The sequence below is a fragment of the Cygnus olor genome, chromosome 13, assembly GCF_009769625.2.
Source record: "Cygnus olor isolate bCygOlo1 chromosome 13, bCygOlo1.pri.v2, whole genome shotgun sequence".
NCBI classification, from domain to species: domain Eukaryota; kingdom Metazoa; phylum Chordata; class Aves; order Anseriformes; family Anatidae; genus Cygnus; species Cygnus olor.
Window position 1 is genome coordinate 12699685 of NC_049181.1, and position 15192 is coordinate 12714876.

Genomic DNA, 15192 nt, shown 5'->3' on the forward strand with positions numbered 1-15192 from the left:
TGCCAGCCCTGAACTGAGACTGCAAAGAATGTGTCTTAGCTCCCCAGAGCAATGGGGCTTAAGTCTGTGCTTCAAGTAAGCCCTCTCTCAGGTTTTCTCTGTGCTCAGACCAGAAGTCCTACCCCAGTTTAGGGTCTGTTATGCATGTTGTAGTTCTCTTCCACTGGAAATGGGAATCGAAAATGTTTTCCCGCACAGTGGTATAGCTTTGGTTTTAAAAGTGATGAGTCCGACTGGTTCCTGTGGTGATTTGGACCACGGTTTGACAAGGCGGAGAGCCTGGAGCAGATGAGGCACTACCTTGGTGTGCTGTTCAGGGGGGCAGCGCTTCTTAACAGGCAAGTTAAATGCCTTCAGACTTTAGAAATGCAAATTTTGATATCTCGGGACTTCAGCTAGGCTTTACACAGGGCATTTCAGGAATTACACTCTTGTACATAAGTGCCTAAATTCCACCCATGTTCCACTTCAGGCTTTAGTCCCTCTGAGGATTTAGGCCTGGGAAAATAAAAGGCAGGATGCAAGAACCACTTAATAATAAATCTCTGAGCATAGAACACACAGGCTTTGGTTTGAGGTCCAGCCAAAACTGGAGTCAAATAAGAAGAGAAAACACATGTCTTTAGGGATTGCAAATCAGCAAATTGGTGCTGAATAGAAAGAGAGCAATAGAAGAAGAAGCTGAGAGAGGAGAGAAGTCTTGGACTTTACAAAATTGCCCATTCTCTTGAAAGCATTGCCAAAATTTTCTACAAGTGTGGGCTATTAAAATGCATGCACTCAAAAATGTTCTGTTTGGTTTGGTGGAAATCTTTAAATCACAATTTCTATGCATGATGAATGCTTAGTTAGAAGTTGCCATATGACATTGAAATCTTTCACACCTGGATTTCATATATATTTCTTTATACAGCTGCTTTCCACCAAAATGGCTAATGAGGTGAAAACTTGGAACCTCCTCCCAGGTTAGTTATATATTGCGCGTGGAACAGAGGTTCCCATTTCAATGGAAACAGTGGGCCACAGTCGCAGCGAAGTCACAGGCAATATTCGCCTGCAGTTTGGCCTGAAACAGACATGGTCCAACCGCAAATGCTCTCCTGAAGCTTTCCAGCTAGAACGTGCCATCCAGAGTGAACTTCCCCCCATTCCGTACTGTTCCTCAACATTTTCTGCAGCTATGGCAGCAGCCTGCTGGCATGGAAATGGTGCTGGGAACATCTCCCAGGTCAAGAGTGACCTTCCTGCCAATCCCCATCTCATTTACCCATTTTAATCTAGTGAAATAGTAATAATAATAATAACAAAACTACTACAGTGTAGTCACCAAACTCAGAGCTGTGTTTGTCTCCACGTAGAAGCTCAGCCCGATGTTGTAGTTCGCAACAAACAACGCTTTAAGCTACAAATGAACTTCAATGAGGGTAATTGTACAGAAAGTGATTACTCAGATTGTAAACCCTGTGGGAGAGCCACTGTCTCTGCTCTGTGTTTGCATAACACTTAGATGCACCAAGGTCCAAGTCTCCTCTGGGGGATCACCATCTGTGCTGAGATAAACTCTAACTAATCTCTGAGGCTTAATGCCATCAGCACTGTAGAGTCTGTTTTTTCTCTTGATTTCTCCTCCACGATTTATTCAAAGATCTTAAGCAGAAGCAGTGAGAACAACAAGCATGCAGAAGAACTTCATTATTATTACTATTAATTACTTATTTATTTAACAGGGAGGATGTGCTGGCACAAAGGGGGAATCATCTTTATCACTTTGCTTTCCATCTTTATCAATTTTCTGCCTTTGGCTTCTCCCTGAGAGAACCGAGGATAACTGGGCAACTCTTTCCCTCCATGACCAATGCTGGAGTCTCAAGAAATTTAAGAGATCAGAGAAATATGAGCGTAATAATTTCATAGCTAAGTTCTAAAAACCAAGCAGAAGTGTCAAAGATGTTTGAGGGAAAAAAAAAAAAAAAAGCTGGTTGTCTTAGTCACTGGAGAATCATTTAAAATCTATTTTGTTTTGTGATGGCTGGCTGGTATGTGTTTTTCAGTGACTGATAGAATGATCCTTTATGAGAACGATATTGATTTTTTTCTTGATAATAATACCACATTTTATTTCATTTAACCAGTGAAGATAAATATGATTATTTGAGGCATTGGCCCCTTTCAGTGTGTTGGGTACTCCTATGTGCAGTCAGCTGCTTTTTGCTTTGTTACTCTTCTACTATGGTCTTAGATCCATACCATGGAACACCGTGAAATACAAATTCATATCAGTTTCATCGTTGTCCTCATAAATTCAAGTTATGGCAACATGCATATGTTGTAGGAAGGTTTGGAACTAGCTTGCTCTGGGTGCTAAGCAAACAGGAAAGAGGTGATTCCTCATCCTCAGTGCGAGTCCATCCAAGGAGGGAATAGAAACACTTTCCTATGATTTAAATGAACAAAGGACCAACAGTTTAAACCTCAGATATTGTGCATTGCAACTGATCTCATAATAAAAGAATGTAAACAAGTTAAAATATATATATAGTCAAGTTAAGCTGATTGAATAATGGGAGAAAATCACAACCTGTTTACATATACTCGATGAACAGAAAGGGAAACTATGTTCAATCATGTAAATTATTCTCTGTGAGCTGTTTACTTTTTTCCAGTAATGATGTTATTTGTCACCCCAAGCCCCTGTATGTGGATGTAAACCAAAGCACATGTTAGCAGAAGGAAATAACTATACACAATGTGAGCTATTCCTCTGTAGAGAAGTCTACTGCTGCCCATTTACATTGTGGCCTTAATTAAGCAGTGATTGATGCTTATTTGGAGAGCTAAAGATAATTACTATCTTTTTCTCTGTGAACCAGCTATCCATTTGACCTCAGTATTTTAGCCAAAGAACGTTGTGGGGTGTACAGTTCTTTTTTAATGGAAGAGAAAAAGCGCTCTTTTCTCTTCTTGCGTTTTCTAAGTTGTGCTCCTCAGAACAAGACTCCTTCCCCCTGCCAGGTGGGTTTCTTGGCTACTGTGGGACACAGCAGGAGGAAAAGGTGTGTCAAGGTGATACCTCCTTTATTATGAAGGAAGATCTGCCCTACGGCCTGCTCCCCCTTCAGTAGGGGAGACAGTGGGGGAAAGAAGAAATGTTCCAGTTGTTGCCTGTTGCTTCTGCCAGATGTTTGGGCGCTGCAGGGGCAGACAGAGACTGCACACGCCGATTCTTCACAAAGTAGTTTTCAAAGTATTTTAAAGCTTGAACACTATCACCATTTCCTTCATAGGAACCTGACTAAGCCACTTTACCATTGCTGGATTTTTTGCAATAAGAGTTAAGGACCCAAATTTATGGCAAAAAGGAATAAGAAAAATATTTGGAGCATGCTCTCTGCCATCTTTCTCAGTCCATCTGTTTGCTTGTCGTCAGCAAGTGTATAAACTCCTCTCAAATAGCAGGTTTTCCCTTTTCTTTCTTCCTTTTCCTGTGTCATTTTCTATATTGACATGATATGAAGTCCTACAATGGTGATCTACAAAATTGTTGAGCTCTCTGCCTTGTCTTCATTTACATTTCATGCAGCTCAGCAGGCTTTATATTAAAACTGCCATCTGGAGAGATTTAGCCACCTCCAGCAGGCTTCATGCTTCGAATAAAATATGGCAGATACCTGGGCCAGCAAGGGCCATCATGCCATCAAAAGTGAAGAAAAAATTAATTTCCATTCTGCTCAATACAATGGATTGTCTTTTGTACAACAAGCTACAAGCAGGTTAATTGACTTTTGGGTATCTTACAGAGACACGAGAAGTCTTTATGCTAGATATTGTACTCCAGCATGGGTTTGCATACTCCCTTCCACAGCAGCACCTGCTTGCTTTTCTGAAGTGTTGTTCTGCCAGTCTAAGAAAACACCTCTTTTCAAAACCACCTTGGGAGATTTCGAATGGTGTGATAAAACAACTGTGTGATAGAAATTAGAAATCATACAGTAAGTACTCAACTGTGGGTGTTCAAAACATCATAAAAGTGTTTATGTATGTATATGGCATCATTAGGAAATATCTGAGTCACTTTCTGATTTTCCTTTTTTTTTTTTTTTTTAAAAGTTCCTCATCCTCATTATATCCCTGAAACAAGCAAATGGAAGCGAGAGCAGCAGATCCCATTCACAGTTAGGGAAATGCCAGTTGCAGCCCCATCTCACATTAGCAGAGGATGGCAATTGCATTTTACAAGCAATTAGAGGAACTTCTGGAGTTTCCACATGCACACTGCGATTTGGCAGCATGGCAGAATCGGAGAGATTTTAATGTTAGTGCTGAAAGATTGTAAAATCATGCCTTGCGATGTAGAAAATAGAAGTTCCTTCGAAAGCTGCATTAATGAGCTCATTTTACTAAACTTCATTAAACCAGCCATATAATCTGTGCAAACTTAGTCTGCTTCTCAATTACATGGAAATGGAGTGCGCTCTGACGAGTTAGGAGCCAGTGGCCATTACTGACTTTGTCATGCCAGGAAGGCTAAACTATTGCAGATGTCTCCTTTTAGGATTTTTCAAAGCTGTAGGTGAAGAAGAATTTGCCTGAGGAATGTGGCACATGGCTTTAGGCTGATGAGAGACCTGGGGGATGCAGGGCTCTGAGTGCAGACTGGAAAGTATAGCAGCACCATGTTTGGGTCTGTGCTGGCTCATGGAGCACTGTTTTTAAGGGTAAAGATGCAAACAGGTGTTGCCAGTAATTACCAAAAACAAAGGCCTAAGATCCCGCTGCTGTGGGAACAGAACAGGAAACTTCTTTTTTAAATTCCCTTCCCACAGGAGGTAACCAATTCCTGTAGATGTTGCCATTCATCTTCCTCCTGCCCTAAAGTCTCTGCTCTTCCCTCACGATGCATTTGGCAGGGATGGGGTGGTGTCTGTGCTGTGCATCCTACTGCTGTGGTGAGGAGTAGGAAGGAGGTCATGGATGCTGTTCTCCGCTTTACAGCAGACTGTAGGGTACTGATGTTTTCCATACAGCATTTTGTTTCATTTCACGTCCCTGAGAGATGCTGGTTTATCAAATATGAAACATTATGGAGATAAATGCATTTTTTTAAGGAATTTCTGGACTCAAAACATTCCTGTCAAAATATGCTCTTTTCCCCATAACTAATGATCTTCTATTGGGACATTTGGGGGATTGACTTAAATTTAGTAATTTGAACGGAGTGAAGGAAAAGAAAGGGCTGAAAACAGAATATTGCATTAGCTTGAACCAGTTTTGTGGCTTTCTGTTTTCAGTTAGCAAACAATTCTGAAAATTTTAACTTTTCATCCCATTTCAGAGATTTATTTAAAACCCGTGACATGGGAAACATTGGAAAGAAAGCACTGGAAAGCTGAAATGCCTTCTGATACGTTGCAGCCCTGTCCCCATTGCTGAGGTAGTCTATATTTGTGCCTTGCACCTTCTGATGGACTTTTGTTTAATTATCTGTTTATTCAAACTCTGTTGCAAGCCTATTGCATATATTTTAATCGCTCATCAAAGAGTCCAGTTGTTAGGAGCAGATGTGGTTGCTTGCCTGCTTTCCCTTTTACTGTATCAACCTGTCCTTCGAGTGTCCTGGTGTTTTAATTATGTACCTGTGGTGCCATATTCTGCCTTGTGGGACACAATGTGCTATAACAATTAAGACCAGAACATCAAGGCTGACTCAGCTTTTATTGGTGAGGAGAAAGTAATCTAAGTGGTAAAACAACAGTTCTGGGATACCAAGGACCTTCTCCAGCCACTGTCAGTGAAAGTAGAGGGTATAAAAGAGAGGTAGTGACTTGGCTGTATTCTCAATGTCCTCTAATGTGGCTAAAACCAAAGTTTTCCATCTGATACAAGTGCTTCAAAATATATACATTAAATATATATATACTTATTGTGCATAAATCAGCTGATGGTTTAGAGATCCTAACCTGAGACACTGAAAAGGGAGGCAGTTTTCAGAAAGTTTTGAGTATCTTTCCATTGAAAAAAAATATATATATTAGTACAGTGCTGAAACAACGTGTGCCCTCACCATGGTTAGAAACATGGAAGAGGAGCAGATGATTTCCCGTCTCAGTGCCTGCTGCTCCACTGATTTACCAGGACACCACCAACAACACTAATGACAGGTTCACACTGGCCATGACACCTCCATAAGCCATTCAGACCATGGCATAGAAAAACGTCCCTATGAAGACTTATTGTTTCTGTACTGCATATGGTCTCTCATTATAGCATAAAAAAGAAGGTGTAAATGTAGTCCGATCTGATGCAAATGTCTGAAAGGGAGCTTGTGATGAGGTTATGGAAATGAACTTGCTTTGCCTGTTTTGCCTGCATATAGCATGATTGGTTGAGGGCAGCTTTATTTCCAGAGGAAAGATCATGTCTTATAGAAAATTTGTAAATGAAGGTGTGTTTAAGGCCTATCTACAAATATCTGTGTATTCTACAAGTACACAAGATGCATAACATTTTAATCTACTGGCGTGGCATTAATCGTGACATTAACATTAGGGCAGAGACTGCAAAATGACATTGGGAACACCGCAGTGCTACCAGGAAAAGAGGAACCACGTAATGTACGAATAGAGCCACTTCCAAATCCTTTTGTACCCAGGTTCCTGTGCAGGGACGAGGTTTAGGAGGACCAGCTGGGAAAATGAGTGGAGCGGAAAGACTGGGAGAAAGGTTGTGAAGGGATGTCTCCTCAGGTATGATGGCAGAAGCGACGCAATAGCAAGTCTTCCTTAAAGCAATGTTAAGGTGTGAGCTGGGCCTGACGCAGGCTGGGGGATCAAATGGAGAACCTGCAACTGGTTCCTGCTGTTTCCCCAGGCCTCCAGGCTGAGCAGATCTTGTTCAGAAAATGTTCTAGTTGAAGGCAGTAATTAACTGGTAATTAAATGGTGTTGTTTCATATGGTAGATTTCTAAAGAAGCTATGTCCTGGATTAACATTAGCCTACATGTGAAGGTGAGCAAAATCCAGCCCTAAGACTTCCGTGCATTTTTTTTTCCTGTTTGTTTTCTGTAACAGAAAGCCAATGCAAAAGGAAACTATAAAGGGAAAGTATCAGCTATTTGGCAGTGGTTCAGGCAAGACATACTTTTTAAAAACAAATTATTTTACAAGCATGAAACATCTTTTCTGAGCAGCTGTATTCAGGGCAGAACAATAGTTGTAAAGCTAATATTATTTGTGTAAGAGGCAAACAGCATGTATAGCTATGAGATCAGCATGAGCAAATTCTTTGGAAGCTGATATGTTAGATAGAGTGGTAAAGCAGTAATAATAAGATATTAAGAGCCATCAGAAAACTCCTCCATCTATGTTGCCAGTGCCCTGCAATTATTATTATTATTATTACTTTTCCCAGCAATAGTAGGAGCACCTGCATAGGTTAGTCTACAGACCAAGACGTTAAGATTCAGGATAGCGATTATTTTCAAACACACAATGTAAATCTTCTCAAGGCAGTAAGATGTTCAAAGGCTGGCCTCAACCTGCCATTATAGCATTTTGGGCAGTTTGTAATTTTTACTTTCATATTGTTTGAAGTAAGTAAAATTTACATTAAGGATGCATATTATATTTCCTTCTGTGTCCTTTCTGCATAAACTGTATCTAACTGAATCTTCCTTTTTTTTTTTTTAATATTTTTGTCTATGGTTCTTCTGTCACCATAAAATACTGAAGGGATTTCCATCATTGCTGGATCTAGCTTTTTTAAAAACCAAAACTTTGTCTGTGTGCATCGTGAGGCAGGATATGATCAGGAAATTTCAAGTACTGTCCTGGTGGGGTCTGCATCAGTGTTTGAAAAGTTTTGTTCCAATCTGACTTAGATGAAATGTTTTCCCTGAGGGCAGAAGCCTTTTAATAACAGGTCAGTTCTAAAGATGAGTCATTGGGGTTGAGAAAAAGCTGACCGAAGAACAGCCAAATCATGTTGCTGATGCAAAAGTGTGTAGGGAGTGATGACAATTTGGGTTAAGAAATAAAGAACATATTTTTCTTCAGTCCATTTTTATTCCCAAAAAGCAACACTAAAAACAAAATAAAAGCTTTCTCGAGAAACATATTTTGCTTTTTCTATCCAAAACAAAGTAGATATGTTGCTACTGAATGAAACCTCTTTTTTTTTTCCTGCATTCTCCCATGCAGTTTTAGTTTCCCAATCAATACAGTCCACATTCAGAAGAGGTATCGTTTCTTCAGGTGTTGGCCGTAGTTGCTTTGTTCCATATCATCTGTGGAGCACAATCCTACTTCAAAGAGACAAAAACAGTCCTCTGCATGCCATGGGGTGCCGTCTGGCAGTTTCCTCTCTCTCAGCATGCAGAATTTATGAAGGCCTGCTTTTTTGTACTCTGATACGATAGGATACAGAATATGACCAGGTTTTGTGAGTATTCTGCCCATGACCATGGCCCCCGTCCCACAAGGTGCCTGGTGATAACCCATGTCAGGTGCAATGACGGAGAAATGGGTTTGAGGGCAGAAGAAGGCCTGAACTTGCACCGAAGTGACAAAAAAGCTAATCAAAACTCCAAACCCAAATTAAATACACCTCCTGTTTATATTCAAATTGTTGTTTACTTGGATTGCAGGGACAATTTGATTGATTCTCACTGAATCCTCCTTTTGACTCAACCATCTTTTAAACCCCCCAAATGCTTTTCCTCTGGGTCAGAAAAGCTTTAAGTTGGATGTCCTTCAAAGCACACTTACCTAGCTCTGGTAGGAGCAGAGGACAGAGGACTCCACAAAACCTTCCCAGCCACCGGAGGGGCAGGTGGAAGAGGGTGGGAGGAGGGAGGTCTGAGTCGTGCTCAGACCTCTCCGTCAGAGAAATTATGGTTTCCATGAAGATTTAGGGAGATGAATTAAACCCTCTGTATTCTGAACTTCATTTTAAGACTACTTCTTGCTAGAGTATTTTGCTTGAAGAGCAAATCTGTACAATTAATTCTAGTGCAGTATTTTTTGTTGCTCTATTTTCATGAGTGTAGCTTAAAAAATCTAGCCCTGTAATAAATAACAGCTTGGTAAGCCTTGAGCTCCCTGTCAGTGAATCTCTTTTAGTGCCATCTGATTCATTTCTGAGGTTCCAATTTCTCATTGTGGCTTATTATTACATTTTACTGTTCTGAAAGATGATGTAGGTAATTGCACTGGTCCCTTAGCTAACTATAGATTTGTTTTAGTTTCCTAATAATAATGAAATTGCCGTAGATGCCTTATAATATTTTTCTCTAGAAATAAACATTTAAGTAGAGGTTCACACAAAGTAATCCTGGGCTACCCTGTGGCAACAATTATAATTAAAATATAACTGTTTGATTATATAATTGAAATTGCTTCCATTTGTTTAGTTTGGATCCTTTCCATAGCCATGCCCCTCTTTTTGAATAAATCAGCCTTTGTACTCTGTGCTGCAGGAACATTAATGTAGGTGCAGTCATGGGCTGAAGAATACATATCTGTTTCAATCCACAGGTAAAGAAAACACTTGAATGTAATACTAATAATTGAAAAATGCTGGTTTGTGTGTAATTAGAGGGCTGCACAATCCTGCTAGAAATATAGGGCCAGTGCTTGAGAAAAACATACAAACAAAACAACACAGTGAAGAGCAGAGCTCAAGACTCTCCATTCTACCGAAGATAAGTCTAACCATGTGCTCACAGATTCATGCTCTCGTGTGTATTTATCACCAAAATAGGTGTAGAGATAACCATGAGAGTTCATCTTGTCCACTACTCCATCCAAACAGCAGAAAATGTGAGCTGCCTAGTTTCTCTCAGGGGCATGAAATGGCTATTTGGCATGTGTAACTCACCATAAACCATCCACTGAAGTAGCACCCAAGGGTAGTTGGTATTCTCATACTACAATCTGAGTGAGCTCAGAAGCTGTGAAAGGGCACAGCATGTAGAAAGTAACTGATTATTTAATTTACACAGTTTGCAATCAAGTTGGGTTTATCTGGTAGCAGAAACATAAAGCAGCTCTAAATATTGCTAGAAAGGCACTGAAGAAATAAAATAAATTTGACAGAATAATTACAGCTTCCTTTTATGATTCCATCAATGTTATTTAAATGCACATGAACCTGGGTTTTCACAAAAAGCTTTATGAAAATCCCAAATTGTATTGAAATTCACAAGAATGAGAAAAGAAAAATCAAATTGCTCATGTTTTGATTGGTTTATAGTGAATACAAATGGAGTCCCATTGTAGTGCACTGCATACAAAGCATGGCATTCAATTAAAGTGTTGGTTAGTGATTTCTTCATTTAGTGACAATCATGTAAACAACAAAGTTGGAACATAAGAAAAGGACTGTGGAATAAATTTCAATTTTCAAGGTTGAAAGCTAATGAATTGAAATGTCAAGTCAATCATTAAAAAAATTAGAATTCAATAGTTTAAAATCATTTAATCATTTTTATAATTATTTTGTGACATGGAAGGAGCTAGGGGTCAAAATGCAAAACCGTGAGTATATTTTGGCTAATGTGAATATTGGAATGAACAGTTTAGTTGCATTTCACCTGGAGTATATTAGCAACTTTCACAATGATTATTTTTCTTGCTTTCAAGGAAATTAAATAATCAACCACCCAAGACAGTTCTAAAATAAGCAATTGACCTGTCATGGGATAGAAAAATTGATTATTCTATAGTCTTCATTTCACCTAACTAAATACACATCAGAGCAGACTGTCAGAGGTGTCTAAAGGTTAGCTCACCCATCTCCAGCCCCAGCCCACAAGTATACTCTGTTCCCCCTGAACTTTTAAAAAAAGAACCATGGCTGATTAAGCATCAACCTTTAATCACCTTCAGACAGAGGATGCTACATAGCACAGCTGTCTCTGTTGAGGAAGAATGAGTCAGGAGCACCAAATTCCTTTGCTTTTGAAACGTAAATATTAACAGTTTACAGCCATGCTACAAGGTATGAGTATACCAAGCTTACAAGAGTCACACAGTTGCTTATTTACTGGTTACTATCTTCCAAATATGACAGGTGACTAATGGAGGAATGAAAGGCTTGGCTAATCTGCAGCATGAGAGTATGGGAGAAGCACCATGGCAGCAGGCTGGACGACTGCTACGTGATGATGGTTTCCTGATGTTATGCTCAGAAAGGGCTGAAGCTCTATTTTTAGAGGACATTGATACCACTGCAGACCTTCTAGAAGCTTATTTGTGCTTTGTCAAAAGCACGGGGAGAATTTATTTTTGGCAGGTGCCTGTGCAGAAGGGAGGATCATCCACGTGGGATTTGCTTGCTCTGTGCTCTGCATGCAGGACTTCCAAGGAATCCAGCGGGAGCTCTGTGAGGGGCTGATTGCCCAGATGAGCATTTTCCCCATTAGGGCTCTCTGTGTCCTCCAGTATTTAGAGAATAAACACCAGAGAGTCAGGAACATCAAACCGTGCTTTGATTTTGTTTTTGTTTTCTTTTTTTTAGGGAAAAGAAAATGAGATTGTTTTCTACATAATGTGATTTCTGACTACAGTATTTAGTGCTGGTGGTGATACTGGGTTTCTGTTAATAGTGGACAACAGGGAAATAGCTTGCTTCCTGGGTACTGTATGATATAATTAAGAATATAACCACACAAAATAATTGTCCTCGAGGACAATCGGTAAAACCAGACTGGTAGCATCAGTACCCAAACACAGGAAAGCAGACATGACTCCTGAGACATCAAATAAGATGAATTATTTGAAAAAGTCTATCAGATACTACTCCGTGTGCCATTTCTCACACCAAAAAAGTCTCCAGTGCCCCAGAAGAAAATTAAATTTTACGGTACAAACCCACACTGACCAGGAGCCCCAGAACTGCTTATACTCATCTTACTGTGGTCAGCTTTTGGTAACTCGTGTATCTTCTGCAAGTGCCTGTGACATGTGGCAGCTTACAGACTGCACCCAGGAATGACAGGAATTGCAGATGGAACGGGTCTGTTAACCTTGGGCCCATAGGACTGCTCTCCACTTCGTGTTTTAATGCAACGTGCAGTTGGCCTATTCCAGATGATCTGATATAGATGTTACTGTCAGTTTCCCTCTTAGTCAGAAGAGCTCGTTGCTGACAATGGGAATAGATGATGTTGCTGCCAATAGGAGAAATGCCTGCTGAAAATCTGAGCCACAGCTCTATAGGTTCTTTTGAAGGAAAAACGACTTAATTATAAGGCTAGAAAATTACCATGGAATAATTAATATGCTTGGTATTTACACTTAGGAAAGTGATTGCAGTGCATAAAATACAGTATTAAATTGGAATTAGCTACACTTATTTCAGTTACTAATACAGCCACCCTCCACACCACTTCTTGTGGGACCTCTCCAACATCTGTTTGAAAAAATGAAACCAAATCAGCCCACAGTTTCTGCATGATCTAATTGTAAATCTCCAGTAACTTCTTGGGCTCCATCCAAAACAACATGAGTTCCAATTTTTCCAGTTTTTCCTTATGCTGGGAAGTCAACCACCCATGTTATTACTGGGAAACATGACCCTGTGTTATGTTCCCTCAATGAGGTCTTTGAGTCAATAATCCCAGCACCGCCTCAGCTTTTTTAGAGGTCCTGTTTTCTTCTTTCAACACACTTGACTCTCGACACAGTGCCAAATGTTACAACAAGCTTTTAGAGGTGCCAGAGTTACTATAATTAACGCTAAGATAGTTGTAGAAAGGATGTTAGAGCTCATACCTCAGAGTTTCAAACACTTTCCCACTCCTAGAGATTAAGATGAACCCATCAAGGGGGGTAGATTATTCCCTTTGTGCCAAAACTAAGATTTCAGATGCATTTGTTCAAGGCATCTGGTTCTGGCTGCTATCAGAGACAGGAAACTGGACTAGGTGGCCTCTAGCTCTCATCTCGTCTGACAGATGCTGGGAAAATAAAAGAAAAAAGAGGACAGGATTTCTATGTCTTTTTTTTTTTTTTTTTGGTAATACACACTAGCACAGAGATGGCCACGGCAGCTGCTTCCACTGAAAGCAAATAGGTTAGAGCAAGGCTGTACCATGCCATCCAGATTTCCAAAATGAATCTTTCAGTTTCATTTCAAAGTGTTCAGACCAGTACTTCTGAAGTCCCATTTCAGCCACAAGCTTTGCATGTTTAAAAGGTTTCACTAATAAGACAGCAACCAGAAGTAACTCCGTGAGAAAGCAAACCCCAACTGGATTTTGCACCGGCCAAGATCCCGTACAGCTTTCCTTGTGATGCTCTTCTTCTGAAACCGCTGGTGCCTGCTCGCGCAGGAGGCAGAGCGATATTCACTCACATTTCATGTTTGTATTTCTGCTGTGTGTCTGTCCCTCCAAGCACTGAGTCCCAGCACAGGTCCTGGTGAGGATGCTGTTCTTTGCATGGGTTTGATGACGGAGAGCACCGGCCGTGCCATGCTGGCCTGGCCGCTCGCTGCTCTGGCCCCAGGCGGCACCTGGCGTGCTCCCTCCGTCCTGGGCCAAGGAGGGGTTGATCTCTTTGGAAGACTTTCACTTTATTAGAGGGTGAGTTCCAACAGTTTTTCAGCATTGGGAACGAGGTTGTGACCCTCTGACAAAATTTTGGCTGCAAAATGAAATTTCCTCTCCATACAGGAAACCACTGGAGAGAATATTTCTATAATACTTCCATTCAAATAAATCCAGGTATTCCAGTAATTGTATGGTCTCCAGTAAAAAATTCAAATAAACCTGTCATAGACTTTTCTCCCAGATGCTTAGATACTGTCTCTTTTCACTGCTTACCCATGTAGCAGAGCCTGAAAGGCTAACGGACATCCAAGGTTACACTCCTGTGGTTCGGGCTCCGTGGCTTGTCCTGGAGGGAGACAAGGGTTTCACTATGCTCTGGGGTCTGCGGTTCGGGAACGCTCCTGCTTGCCCAGTAAATGAGGTCAGAGCAGCTCTGCCTGCTAATATCTCGAGTAACATGGCTGCTCGGAGAGAGCAGTTGGGACGTGATGCAATCAAAGCTCGTAACTAGATAATTTATTAACTTGCTTGGTAAGGCAAAAATCTGACGGCATAGAAAAGGTGCACTCAGTAAGGAACATATAGCAGCCACAACGATGTAACTGTCTAATAAAATGTTTGTGCTGTTGGAAAGGTTCACTGCAAAGGAAGATAAAAGACAAAGATCAATAAAATGTAAAAACCTTTACTTGGAAGCCTTCTGTCTTAAGAGGAGACAGGTCTGCTTAGCCAGTGCACGGGGGGCGCGTGTTCTCACGGCTGCCTTTGTACTAAGGCTCAGATCTGATGGCTTCTGCTCCCTACAGGTCTGCAGGAGCTTGTCTTCACCCATGCCAAGGCCTTCCAGTGCCACCCTTTGGTAGAGCTGCCTTTTGATACAAAAACATTTGAATGCCTGTTGGTCATTTACTTCGATTTGCTTCTACGGCAGACCTCTCTGCTCATCCACCAACTGCAGAAGGGCATTTTCAGCCTTTTATATGCAGCTCACAGCCTTAGCACAGCACCACAGATTCAAGCCCCCCAAACATTTTAAACAAACCAGAGATGAAACACTAACACAAGTAGTAAATCTAAAAGACAGCTCCGTGATAGCATGTGCTGCTTTAGCTGTGACATACAGTAGCTTAAAAAATTAGAATTAGTTACGAATAGTAGATTTCTCACACTGCCAGACTGTATCATTTATCTTACATAATTTACTACATCATTTTCTCTTATAAACAGCTCGGAAGCCCAAGACTCAGTTTAAAAAAAAAAAAAAAAAAGCAAAACAAAACAAAACCCAGAAATGGATTGAATATTTAACTGTTCCCAGGGGACCAAACTCATTCCTGGTAGAAGCGAAAGAGTCTGACCCACTCTGGGCAATTCCCATCAGCTTCAATAGACTTTCCTCAGGGCTGGGCTCCACCCAATCTGTTTTTTAGCTCTTCTCTGGAGGAGACTCTATTAAAATTAGAGTACCTTGACCTCCACTGGCAAGAGACAAAAGCCCAATGTATTTTTCTTACTAATTGGCACATCCATAATGACTCTCATTTCAATGCATGCACTTTGGAAATATGAACTGACAAGTAGCAAAGTTCATTGATTAAAGCTTGTGTACAGGCACCTTTCCTCTCGGTATGGTTTTTGCACA